We start from the raw sequence: 13,052 nt of genomic DNA, 5'->3' as shown, positions 1-13,052 counted from the left end.
CCCATGTGCATGAGTTGCTTCCTGTTGACCTGCCAGCAAGAGAGACCTTTGCTTTAGAATCTCTTGCTCGCAAAGAAGTGGGCAATGATTGGTTGTGGAAGATTTTGTGGACAGATGAAGCCCACTTTTATCTGACAGGATATGTCAATACACAGAATTGTCGAGTATAGGCAACGGAAAATCCACACGCAAATCAACCAGTACCACTTCGTCCTGAAAAGGTCACTGTGTGGTGTGGGCTTAAGGAATCATTTATCATAGGGCCATACCTTTTTCAAAGAGACAGGTGCTTCCGGTCCTGCTACCTGTACCGTCACTGGTGAGCGCTATGAGTGTCTTTTACGCAACCACGTCATTCCAGATCTCCAACACCGTAAATTTGTGGATGGGGTCATTATTGTACAAGATGGCGCACCCCGCACATTGCAAATGCAGTTAAGCAGCTGCTGAAGTGCCATTTCGGAAATGCTAGAATTATCAGCCGCCATTTCCCTACAGCCTGGGAATCCCGATCACCTGACCTTAATCCGTTTGACTTCTGGCTGTGGGGCTATCTGAAAGATGTTGTGTTCACTGTTCCGAATGCTCAGCACATTCTGAACGTGACCCTGGAAACATTTCGATCAGTTGTGGAACATGCTGTTTCTAGATTTCAACTTGTTGCAGAAAACGGTGGACAGCATACTGAACATGTTTTGTGCCAGTCACACGGAAATTAATAATCCGATGTGATTTTGATTGATGCTTTTTATGATGTTTTTCGCCTCAGGACAATTAAAAACCGATGTAGTTGACGCTTTTTATGTGGTTTTTGGCCTCAGGAAATTAAAATGGCTCTCAGCACTATGGGACTTAACTTCTGAGGTCATCAGTCCCCTAGGACTTAGAACTACTTAAACCTAACTAACCTAAGGACATCACACACATCCATGCCCGAGGCAGGATTCGAACCTGCGACCGTAGCGGTCACGCGGTTCCAGACCGTAGCGCCTAGAACCGCTCGGCCACTCCGGCCGGCTCAGGAAATTAAAAACCTATATTTTTCATCCGATGTGATATGAAGTTGCCATGGTGGATGAGCTTACGTAACTAACAATAGCCGCACGGGATTAGCGGAGCGGTCTAGGGCGCTGCAGTCATGGACTGTGCGGCTGGTCCCGGCGGAGGTTCGAGTCCTCCCTCGGGCATGGGTGTGTGTGTTTGTCCTTTGGATAATTTAGGTTAAGTAGTGTGTAAGCTTAGCGACTGATGACCTTAGCAGTTAAGTCCCATAAGATTTCACACACATTTGAAAATTTTTTTAACCAACAGTATCACACCTGTACACCCATGCACACTGAGTAGCACAGTTTGTTTAACGTCAAACGTACACCTTAGCCACTGTTGTATGATTCATTTGTCAGTGTAGTTGACCACTATTAAATTATGATGCTTACAGCGCCATCTATTGTTACTTTTTGTAATTATTTATTTTTCTTCTGCCATACGTATTCGCCTTTCCGATAGTATTCCGTTGCAATTTGACGTCATTCTGACCAGTGGTGTGATTTCTACAGCGGTCTGAAAGTTTAACTTTTATTATAATTACCCTATACATTGCTGCTGGGTCTAATTAGCGTGAAGAGCCGGCCGTTGTGACCGAGCGGTTCTAGGCGCTTCAGTCTGGAACCGGGCGACCGCTACGGTCGCAGGTTCGAATCCTGCATCAGGCATGGATGTGTGTGATGTCCTTAGGTTAGTTAGGTTTAAGTAGTTCTAAGTTCTAGGGGACTGATGACCTCAGATGTTAAGTCCCATAGTGCTCAGAGCCATTTTAATGTGAACAGTCAACGAAGTATATTGGCGCTGTAAGAACGTCTTTCGTATACAAATGATCTGAAGATCGCGATTTAATTTCGCTGAAACTAGTAATCATTGTGTATTTTTATGCAATATAGTCGAATAAACTTTTGTAATAAGAAAAACAGTTGCGTTTAGAGCCAGAGATCTCCCCCAATAGAGATGACAATGTCAGGTAATCATCATAATCGGGTTATTAGTTCCACTTGTAATGGTAGTTGAATTACGTAACCATTATGGTACCTCACCTGAACCTCTCGATACCAGTAATATTCTACTGTGTTTCTGATAACTACTTAACATATTTCTGAGACAACATTCAGATTTGATTTCATTTGTTATACATCGATATGTTTATATTGCAATGATATTATTCTTATGTGTATTCTTTCTTTTGTCACTATGATCTTTGACGTACTTGTAACTTTGATTTTTTGGGCGCGTAAGCAGTAGTTAGAGTCGGACCTTGAGAAAGTCAAGTCTTGGACGTCGTGTTGAAAAGACGCATATTGTATCCAGTTCATAAAATGTGAACTTTAACAGTGAGGAAGATGTTTTCAAGTATGTTTTGTATTGTGAAGTGATGTTTTGTGTGTTACGTGATATTGCAATAAAAGCAATTAAAAGGAAGTGTAACTTAAATTCGGAGTGCTGATTATTTTTTTTTTACATCACTATTGTGCTAACTATGAAAGGTTTAATCTTCAAGAATGGTTTGTGAAGCGCATCTACAACACTTTTGAATATAGCAGAATAAAACCTAGGCGTCTTTGCATCCGAGCTTGGAATCACCACCACCTAGATTTTCGACGATTGAGCCATGATTTTACAACGAGATCAGCGTGGGAAACACGAAAAGATGAGTGCCTAGTTTATTCATTATTGCATGAAATGACTTTATTAACTGTGCTCTAATGACACCTGCCACATAATAACTTCGTTGCTACCCAAAAATGCAGTATTTAGCAGCGTGAGCAACACCACAATCATTATTAAATTTTGACCTTTATTGTGGTAGGGTTATTAGACACTCAACGATGCTTCTTTTTTCAAACAGTTCATTGCTGCTTTCATTTCGAAGGCGCCTAGCGTGTCGTTTCGCCAGAAGCCGGGTCGTCCGCAACGCCGGAGGCCAGCGCAGCACGTCGGCACAGTCCCGCAGTGCACGAGGGGACGCGCCGCGCGGCGGTCCGAGCAGACCGAGCGAAGTCGCGGCGGGCGCGCGGCGGCGGCGGCGCAGCGCGGCGCGGCGCAGCAGCGGTAATCCGGGCTACGGCCGGCGGGGGATCGGCGGCGCGCTAACGCCGCAAGATGTATGCTGCACGCGCCGCACGCCTAAATGCGTATCGATCACCGTAATGCGCGACGACTGTGCCGTCTGGGCGCCGTTATGGCTGCGCCGGCGCTCCCACCGGGCGCGGCAGTCTCTCAGCGTGCACACGACTGGACTGTCGGGCGAGAGGCACCTGTAGCCACGCCTCTGGTTAAGAGTACGCTTAATGTACCGATTCCACTCCAGTCTCCTTCCAGAGAGCGTGTTTTTACCGTTCCGTGTCCCAGTCTGTAAAAAATGGAACCCTGGTAGAACCGATTTGTTTTCTCTCTTCGTCTGTCTGTCGGACTGTTACGAACCTTTCTTCTCAGGAAAGGGCAGCTATTTCGGCAGTCGACGCACCATGGAAATATCATAGACCTCGTAGACAACATCAGTATAAAAACAGGGATAATGCACTACTGGCCATTAAAATTGCTACACCACGAAGATGACGTGCTACAGACGCGAAATTTAACCGACAGGAAGAAGATGCTGTGATATGCAAATTATTACCTTTTCAGAGCATTCACAGAAGGATGGCGCCGGTGGCGACACCTACAACGTGCTGACATGAGGAAAGTTTCCAACCGATTTCTCATACACAAACAGCAGTTGACCGGCGTTGCCTGGTGAAACGTTATTGTGATGCCTCGTGTAAGGAGGAGAAATGCGTACCATCACGTTTCCGACTTTGATAAAGGTCGGATTGTAGCCTATCGTGATTGCGGTGTATCGTATCACGACATTGCTGCTCGCGTTGGTCGAGATCCAATGACTGTTAGCAGAATAGGCATCGGTGGGTTCAAGAGGGTAATAACGACATGCTGGATCCCAACGTCCTCGTATCACTAGCAGTCGAGATGACAGGCATCTTATCCGCATAGCTGAGTCAACAGATGGGGACGTTTGCTAGACAACAACCATCAGCACGAACAGTTCGACGACGTTTGCAGCAGCGTGGACTATCAGCTCGGAGACCGTGGCTGCAGTTACCTTGACGCTGCATCACAGACAGGAGCGTCTGTGATGGTGTACTCGACGACGAACCTGGGTGCACGATTGGCAAAACGTCATTTTTTCGGATGAATCCAGGTTCTGTTTACAGCATCATGATGGTTGCATCCGTGTTTGGCGACATCGCGGTGAGCGCACATTGGAAGCGTGTATTCGTCATCGCCATATTGGCGTATCACCCGGCGTGATGGTAAGGGGTGCCATTGGTTAGACGTCTCGGTCACCTCTTGTTCGCACTGACGGCACTTTGGACAGTGGACGCTACATTTGAGATGTGTTACGTCCTGTGGCTCTACCCTTCATTCGATCCCTGTGAAACCCTACATTTCAGCAGGATAATGCACGACCGCATGTTGCAGGTCCTGTACGGGCCTTTCTGGATACAGAAAATGTTCGACTGATGCCCTGGCCAGCGCGTTCTCCAGATCTCTCACCAATTGAAAACGTCTGGTCTATGGTGGCAGAGCAACTGGCTCGCCACAATACGCCAGTCACTACTCTTGATGAACTGTGGTATCGTGTTGAAGCTGCATGGGCAGCTGTAGCCGTACACGCCATCCAAGCTCTGTTTCACTCACTGCACAGGCGTATCAAGGCCGTTATTACGGCCACAGGTGGTTGTTCTGGGTACTGATTTCTCAGGATTTTAAAATTTAAATGGCTCTGAGCACTATGGGACCTAACATCTATAGTCATCAGTCCCCTAGAACTTAGAACTACTTTTTTTTTGGCTCAGATGGATATTTTTTCCTGTTTTTTTTAGTGCCTAGAACCGTTTTTTAATGTCCCAAAAGAAAAATAATATATAAAAAAGAAGGAAAAGAAATATAGGACTGAAGTGACATCCTCGTCACTTCACTGGGAGTACATCCTATCCCTCGAAACAACGTAAACCTGGGACTCCCCACCGCTTCGGGGGGTTATGAAACATGCTGCCTAGAAAGTTCGCAAAATTCGTTTTATATTTAGAGTGGCGTCGGATGATTTCGTGTTGTTCTAGTAGATAATGCCAATAGTCCATGCCCGATATCAATGTCCGCGAGAGCACGTAGTGCGATGCGTGTCCACCAATCCATCGGATTGCCGAAGTTTTTTGTGAGAGGAAAAATACAGCGTCAGGGAAAAATAAAGCGTCCGTCGTGATCGTTGATTCGTCGGTGCGTCTGAGGAGGGCCATGATGCGTTGCGTCAGCCGCCAAACATCCGTTGCCTCACCGCACTGCAGAGAATGTTCGTCGGTGTCCTGCATGCCACAGATAAGGCAGAGCGGGGAATCTATCATGCGAATGTCGTACAATCGTTGGCGGTTGACTGTCTTGCGGTTGATTAGTGTATACCATGACGATCGCGCTGCTGTGGTGAGGAGAGGTGTATGGACAGCTCGCCAAATCTGTCGCCAATTTCGTGTTGGGTGTTTAAGTTCGACAACATTGCTGCCATGATGACGCCGCAAGTATCGATATATCTCACGGGTAGTGGGGAGTCTTGTAGAAGGTATCTGTAACTGAACATAACTAAAATCAACAAAAAATCGCGCGACGTGAGAAAAAGAGGGCGAGATTGTGCCTGCCGCCACCGGTGGTTCAAAGGACGTGGGAAGAAGCACATCCAGGATGGCCGACGTGATGGAGTGTTGCCGTTGGTTCCAAGTGCGTAGCGTCGCTCGCAGGTATAGAGCTAGAGCCCTGTTCCGCACATCCGTGAGGTTAAGTCCTCCAGCATGGTGTGGGAGAGTTAAAGTCTTGTATTTGACATTAAACAACATTCCTTGGCTGACATAGTATCCAAAGGCCGCCATTAATCTGTCAGCAATACCATGTGGCATTGGCAGTACCTGTGCCAGGTGCGGCAGTCGCGAGGCCAGGTGAACATTAGTGTAGTCCACCCTTTGGAGCAGGTCGTGCGTTCGGAGTGAATTGTTGCGTATGTGCAGTCGGACGCTCTGGAGGAGACGTCGATAGCTCGCCGCCGCTGATTGCCGTAGCGATCGGGTGAACAATACACCTAAGCATCGCAAGATGTCCACCGTCGTAAACGGACTGTGCAGATCGTCCAGCCCTCGACCGATGTGCATGATCTTGGTTTTATTCATGTTGACCCTGCTTCCCGCAACTACTCCGTACGTAGTAAGAAGGGTAACCACCTGATTTACTTCGTTCTCCGACCGGATGAGTATCATCAAGTCGTCGGCATATGCACGACACGTGAAGGAGCTCGCACGGAGTCGGACGCCTGTTAGAGTCCGTCTAAGAGTCTGCAGCAATGGTTCGAGCGCTATTGTAAACAGTATCATCGACAAGGGACATCCTTGCCTAACTGAGCTGCAAACAGGAATCGGTCCTACCTCCCTGCCATTGACTCTCACCGTCGAAGAAGCGCCGCGAAGGAGGCGCATGAGGACGGTAATAAAATCCTGTGGTATCGCCATCCGTCGCATGGTCGAGTCAAGGAAATCATGGTTGATCCTGTCAAACTACTGAAACCTAACTAACCTAAGGACATCACACAACACCCAGCCATCACGAGGCAGAGAAAATCCCTGACCCCGCCGGGAATCGAACCCGGGAACCCGGGCGTGGGAAGCGAGAACGCTACCGCACGACCACGAGATGCGGGCGATTTCTCTGGATCTATGCACCCAAATTGCGTGAAAATGTAATCACATGTCAGTTTTAGTATAATATATTTGTCCAATGAATACCCGTTTACCCGCGCGGCATTAGCCGAGCGGTCTGATGCGCTGCAGTCATGGACTGTCCGGCTGATCCCGGCGGAGGTTTGAGTCCTCTCTCGGGGATGGGTATGTGTGTTCGTCCTTAGGATAATTTAGGTTAAGTAGTGTGTAATCTTAGGGACTGATTACCTTAGCGGTTAAGTCCCATAAGATTTCACACACATTTGAACATTTGAATACCCGTTTATCATCTGCATTTCTTCTTGGTGTAGCAATTTTAATGGCCAGTAGTGTAGTAACAATGCTTGTGACAGTTTGTAAATCAGTGAAGGAGGACAGGAGAGAGTTTCTGTTGGAAAGGGCAGATAAGCGATTGTTAGAATCTCACTTAGGCAGTGAACTGACATCACTTAGTTCCATTAAGACGGATGTAGAGGAATTATGATCAACGTTTAAGCAGATTGTAAATCGTGATCTGGAAAATTATGTGCCCAGTAAGTTGATTAAGGACGGAAAAAAACCCACCATCATTTAATAACGAGATTTGGAAAATGCTGAGGATGCTGTTGCACCCTCACTTCAAAAGACAACGCGTAAATGAAGACAAGTGAAGGTTATTAGAGATTCGCGCGTCTGTGAAAAGATCTATGCGCGAAGCGTACAGCTACTGTCATCCCTAGCAAACGACCTGGCAGAAAAACCAAGAAAATTCTGGTCCTGTGTAAAATCACTGAGTGGGTCTAAGGCTTCCATCCAGTCACCTGTTGACCAGTCTGATGTGGCAGTTGAAGATAGTAAACTAAAACCGAACTTTTAAATTTCACGTTCAAGAAATTGTTTACGCAGGAGAATCGTAACAACGTAGCGTCATTTGACCATCGAACAGATTCCCGTAAGACCGACAGCCGGCCGCGGTGGCCGAGCGGTTCTACGCGCTTCAGTTTGGAACCGCGCTACCGCTACGTAGTTCTAAGTTCTAGGGGACTGATGACCTCAATTGTTAAGTCCCATAGTGTTCAAAGCCATTTGAACCATTTGAAACCAACTGTTTTCGTTCCAAAAGCTTCTCGTGCTACCTCTCGTCTATTCTATCTAATAGTAGTCCATTTAGCTGCTACATCGTGTTCGTCAAGACATCGGTTATTAAATATTTTCTCCTGTAATCTATTTTGGTACAGCATCTTAGTACTCTCATACCCCTATGAATTCAGTTTTAGTCCTTTCTTCAATCAGTCTCTTAAGTTTTGTATTTTTCAGTCTAAGCTGCATGTTCAGTTTACACATCATCTGCCTATGATCCGACCCTACATTGGCCGATGTTAACGTTCTCAGATCCAGTATTACTCCACGGTGTATTTATGCTGCAACTTATGGTCAAGAATTTGTTATTAATACATACAGGGTGTTTAAAAAATGACCGGTATATTTGAAACGGCAATAAAAACTAAACGAGCAGCGATAGAAATACACCGTTTAATGCAATATGCTTGGGACAACAGTACATTTTCAGGCAGACAAACTTTCCAAATTACAGTAGTTATAATTTTCAACAACAGATGGCGCTGCGGTCTGGGAAACTCTCTAGTACGTTATTTTCCACATATCCACCATGCGTAGCAATAATATGGCGTAGTCTCTGAATGAAATTACCCGAAACCTTTCACAACGTGTCTGGCGGAATGGCTTCACATGCAGATGAGATGTACTGCTTCAGCTGTTCAATTGTTTCTGGATTCTGGCGGTACACCTGGTCTTTCAAGTGTCCCCACAGAAAGAAGTCACAGGGGTTCATGTCTGGCGAACAGGGAGGCCAATCCACGCCGCCTCCTGTATGTTTCGGATAGCCCAAAGCAATCACACGATCATCGAAATATTCATTCAGGAAATTAAAGACGTCGGCCGTGCGATGTGGCCGGGCACCATCTTGCATAAACCACGAGGTGTTCGCAGTGTCGTCTAAGGCAGTTTGTACCGCCACAAATTCACGGATAATGACCTGATAGCGTGATGCAGTAATCGTTTCGGATCTGAAAAATGGGCCAATGATTCCTTTGGAAGAAATGGCGGCCCAGACCAGTACTTTTTGAGGATGCAGGGACGATGGGACTGCAACATGGGGCTTTTCGGTTCCCCATATGCGCCAGTTCTGTTTATTGACGAAGCCGTCCAGGTAAAAATAAGCTTCGTCAGTAAACCAAATGCTTCCCACATGCATATCGCCGTCATCAATCCTGTGCACTATATCGTCAGCGAATGTCTCTCGTGCAGCAATGGTAGCGGCGCTGAGGGGTTGCCGCGTTTGATTTTGTATGGATAGAGGTGTAAACTCTGGCGCATGAGACGATACGTGGACGTTGGCGTCATTTGGACCGCAGCTGCAACACGGCGAACGGAAACCCGAGGCCGCTGTTGGATCACCTGCTGCACTAGCTGCGCGTTGCCCTCTGTGGTTGCCGTACGCGGTCGCCCTACCTTTCTAGCACGTTCATCCGTCACGTTCCCAGTCCGTTGTAATTTTTCAAACAGATCCTTTATTGTATCGCTTTTCGGTCCTTTGGTTACATTAAACCTCCGTTGAAAACTTCGTCTTGTTGCAACAACACTGTGTTCTAGGCGGTGGAATTCCAACACCAGAAAAATCCTCTGTTCTAAGGAATAAACCATGTTGTCCACAGCACACTTGCACGTTGCGAACAACACGCGCTTACAGCAGAAAGACGACGTACAGAATGGCGCACCCACAGAATGCGTTGTCTTCTATATCTTTCACATCACTTGCAGCGCCATCTGTTGTTGAATATTGTAACTACTGTAATTTCGAAAGTTTGTCCGCCTGAAAATGTACTGTTGTCCCAAGCATATTGCAACAAACGGTGTATTTCTATCGCTGCTCGTTTAGTTTTTATTGCCGTTTCAAATATACCGGTCATTTTTGAAACACCCTGTACTTACTTCAATGTCCAAAAATGAATTAGGTCTTCTTCACTTTCATTTATTTCTGTTTCATTAAATCTTTGTTTAATGCTTGGAATAATCGAATTGCCCTACTACCCATTGAGATCTCTCATGAGCAAGATTTTTCTCTTTTTAGGAAATACATTTCTTTCTCGTGTTTTGGTCTTCCCACATCAGGTGCCTGTACAGAAAATACGTACAACTCATCGTCTTCTTTTGTCATCTTTGTTATCCTTTCGTTACCACAGTTAACATCGGCAATGTTATAACTAAAATTCTTGTGAATTAAGATCCCTACTCCTGCTTGTGCTCGTAGATGTTTATCCACACCACAGCAGAATAGTGTAAACGTACTCTTATGATTGGAACTTTTCATTTTATCTGTCACTGCACATGTGCTTATTTCATCATGCTCTTCCATTTCTGTAACAATATTCCACTCTTTGTATTCAATGTGGCAAATTTGTAAGACCTTACCTATTCTTTGTCCTTTACTGAGGCAAGGTCGTCATAATTTTACCCGTGCTGTTCCGAGCCTTATGATTATTTCTGTGTGCTGCCTTAGACTTTATTCCCCAGGCAGGTTGCTAACCTGACCCGGAAAACCAAAACCTGGATGGCCAGGGTTTTAATTTTCGGGGTCTCTTTCCCCAGGACGGGCTGCCTTTACTACGCCTCACAGTGCACCGTCTTCACTGAAGATGGGCGGTGAAAAGGGAAAGGAAAGACACTCTCTGGCCTCGAAACAAATACTTTTGGACTCAAAAACAAAAAGAGCTGGCCAAGGAAGGGCGACGGGAAAGAATGGAGCAGAGATCAAAGACAAGTAACTGCAAGTACCGTCAGACTTAGCCAAGGGCCCATGTGGCAGCTAACCATGTCCAAGCAAGGCGGGAGCCCGCTAGGGGGGGGACTGGGCTTTGTCTGTGGTATCACCAGCTGACCAGTCTAGCATCGATGACCCTACCAGGAGCATTGCTCCCTCCAGCATAGCTATGTCTATCACTAATACACGCAAATATGCCTACAACGTTCAGGTGGTGGCTCACGGGAGAAAATTTGTGTTACTGAATAATGGACACATTTACGGACCAAAGTAAGTGACTAAATGTTTTTGCACATTATTCATATGTCTAATAATGGACTCCTTTACCGACCAAAGTAAATGACTAAATCTTTGTAAAGATTATTCGTATGTCTAGTGTGGATTCCATGAACTGAGCTAGCTATTGTTACTGGAGAGAAATCATTCAGAACACTGATTCCATTCGCTACAACTTCCATGTGTCAAAATTGTTTTCGATTATTGCAGTAATGTAAACAATAACGAGGATGCAAACGAACTTGAAACAACACTTCCGATGGTAATGGCAGATAGACAGCTAAATATAAAAAAGGTTGTTGGAAATAAGCATCACCAAACGTCTCATTGATTCTTTATTTCTTGTTTTAATAAAATACTTGTAAAACATGTCAGTTTTATTTGATTGAACGTTAGGTAAATATTAATATATCTTGGTTCTTTTAAACGTTGCAGCGTTAAATCAATTTTTCCCATCCAAAGTGTAGTTTGATGCTAAATTTTGATAGAGATATTGTCTGACATCTGGTCTCTATCTTGGGTAATGGAGTCAGGAAGGTTGGGAATCGCGCTTGTAGAGGCACGAAGGTTTGCGCAGCGGTGTTTTCAATGTGGGTCACAAAACCGTACACTGTTAAGTATTCGCTATTGGTATGAGCCCTCTGCAGACATGGACGGGCTGCAGAAGCTGGGTAGCACGAACATACCAAACAGTTTTGTTGCGAGGGGCCGGCCGCGGTGGTCTAGCGGTTCTAGGCGCTCAGTCCGGAACCGCGGGACAGCTACAGTCGCAGGTTCGAATCCTGCCTCCGGCATGGATGTGTGTGATGTCCTTAGGTTAGTTAGGTTTAATTAGTTCTGAGTTCTAGGCGACTGATGACCTCAGACGTTAAGTCGCATAGTGCTCAGAGCCATTTGAACATTTTTTGTTGCGAGGTCACTCGAGAGTCGAATTTTGTTTTGGGTTCTGACTGAGAATATTCACTGGTGTCCAAATTAGCTGGAAGAACAGCTAATGACCGGAGAAGACTTACCGGCATTTCTATCAATCATTGTAGATGCCTGTAGCAACATGAAAATAGTAACATCATTCAACAAAGATGATGCAGTGCAAGATGTGTGACTGGAGCAAGAAAGTATCGGTGCACTGAAAGAGGTCAAGTTGCTTAACATCAAGTAGAGAATGAGACGTAACTTTAATTATAGAGATTCGTATAGTAAGGATGTCATTACGGACGTGAGAGCTGGACCATAAGGAAGGCTGAACGGCGTAAAATGGATACCTCTGAAATATGGTGTTGAAGGACCGCAAAGAGAACGAATAGGTTGGTATTACAGCAAATAAAACCAGACTGCTCCTAGGAAGGTCTAATACTGAAACAAAAACTGACCTATGTTAGGAACATTATTAGAAAACACGATTCGATGAAAGACATTATTGCTGGGGAAGATCGAAGGCACAAGAAGAGGATGACATCGCAAAAGTAATGGACTCGAACGCGGAAAGTCTGCGGGAGAAAGTGCAAGTGGAGAAACTGCAAGACAGAAGAAACTGGCGTGCCTTATTTCCTGGGCTCAAGGAGACATTTATACATGGAAAATGTCTCCATTCCACCAACCGTCTAAATGATTTGTTTGTAAAACTGAACATGTGTAGACAATGTATGTTTGAAGGTTAACAGATTCAGAAAATACAATAGCATCAGTCACTGAAGAAAAAATGCTATGTGATAGAGAACTATATATGTTTTAGACAGTACAAACTCTGTAACAGACGCCTTGGTGATCTTAGAAGCTGACAAACGACATATCACGTTACAAGACCGAAATTTCATGACCCTTCTTCACGGTGTTGTTGTTGTTGTTGTTGTGGTCTTCAGTCCTGAGACTGGTTTGATGCAGCTCTCCATGCTATTCTATCCTGTGCAAGATTCTTCATCTCCCAGTACCTACTGCAACCTACATCCTTCTGAATCTGCTTAGTGTATTCATCTCTTGGTCTCCCCCTACGATTTTTACCCTCCACGCTGCCCTCCAATACTAAATTGGTGATCCCTTGATGCCTCAGAACATGTCCTACCAACCGATCCCTTCTTCTGGTCAAGTTGTGCCACAAACTTCTCTTCTCCCCAATCCTATTCAATACTTCCTCATTAGTTATGTGGTCTACCCAT

The 13,052-nt window shown here is 45.4% G+C and overlaps 1 protein-coding gene across 1 annotated transcript in view; it reads right to left on the bottom strand.

The window, feature by feature from the left end:
- LOC126174848 (HEAT repeat-containing protein 3) overlaps nt 1–13,052 on the bottom strand; it is a 649,038-nt gene that overhangs the window by 481,388 nt on the left and 154,598 nt on the right. The gene's annotated exons all lie outside the window — the stretch shown is intronic.

The sequence above is a fragment of the Schistocerca cancellata genome, chromosome 3 (genome assembly GCF_023864275.1).
Source record: "Schistocerca cancellata isolate TAMUIC-IGC-003103 chromosome 3, iqSchCanc2.1, whole genome shotgun sequence".
Classification (NCBI taxonomy): Eukaryota; Metazoa; Arthropoda; class Insecta; order Orthoptera; family Acrididae; genus Schistocerca; species Schistocerca cancellata.
The sequence above is the reverse complement of the archived record's forward strand: the minus strand, read 5'-3'. Positions and strand labels throughout refer to the sequence as shown.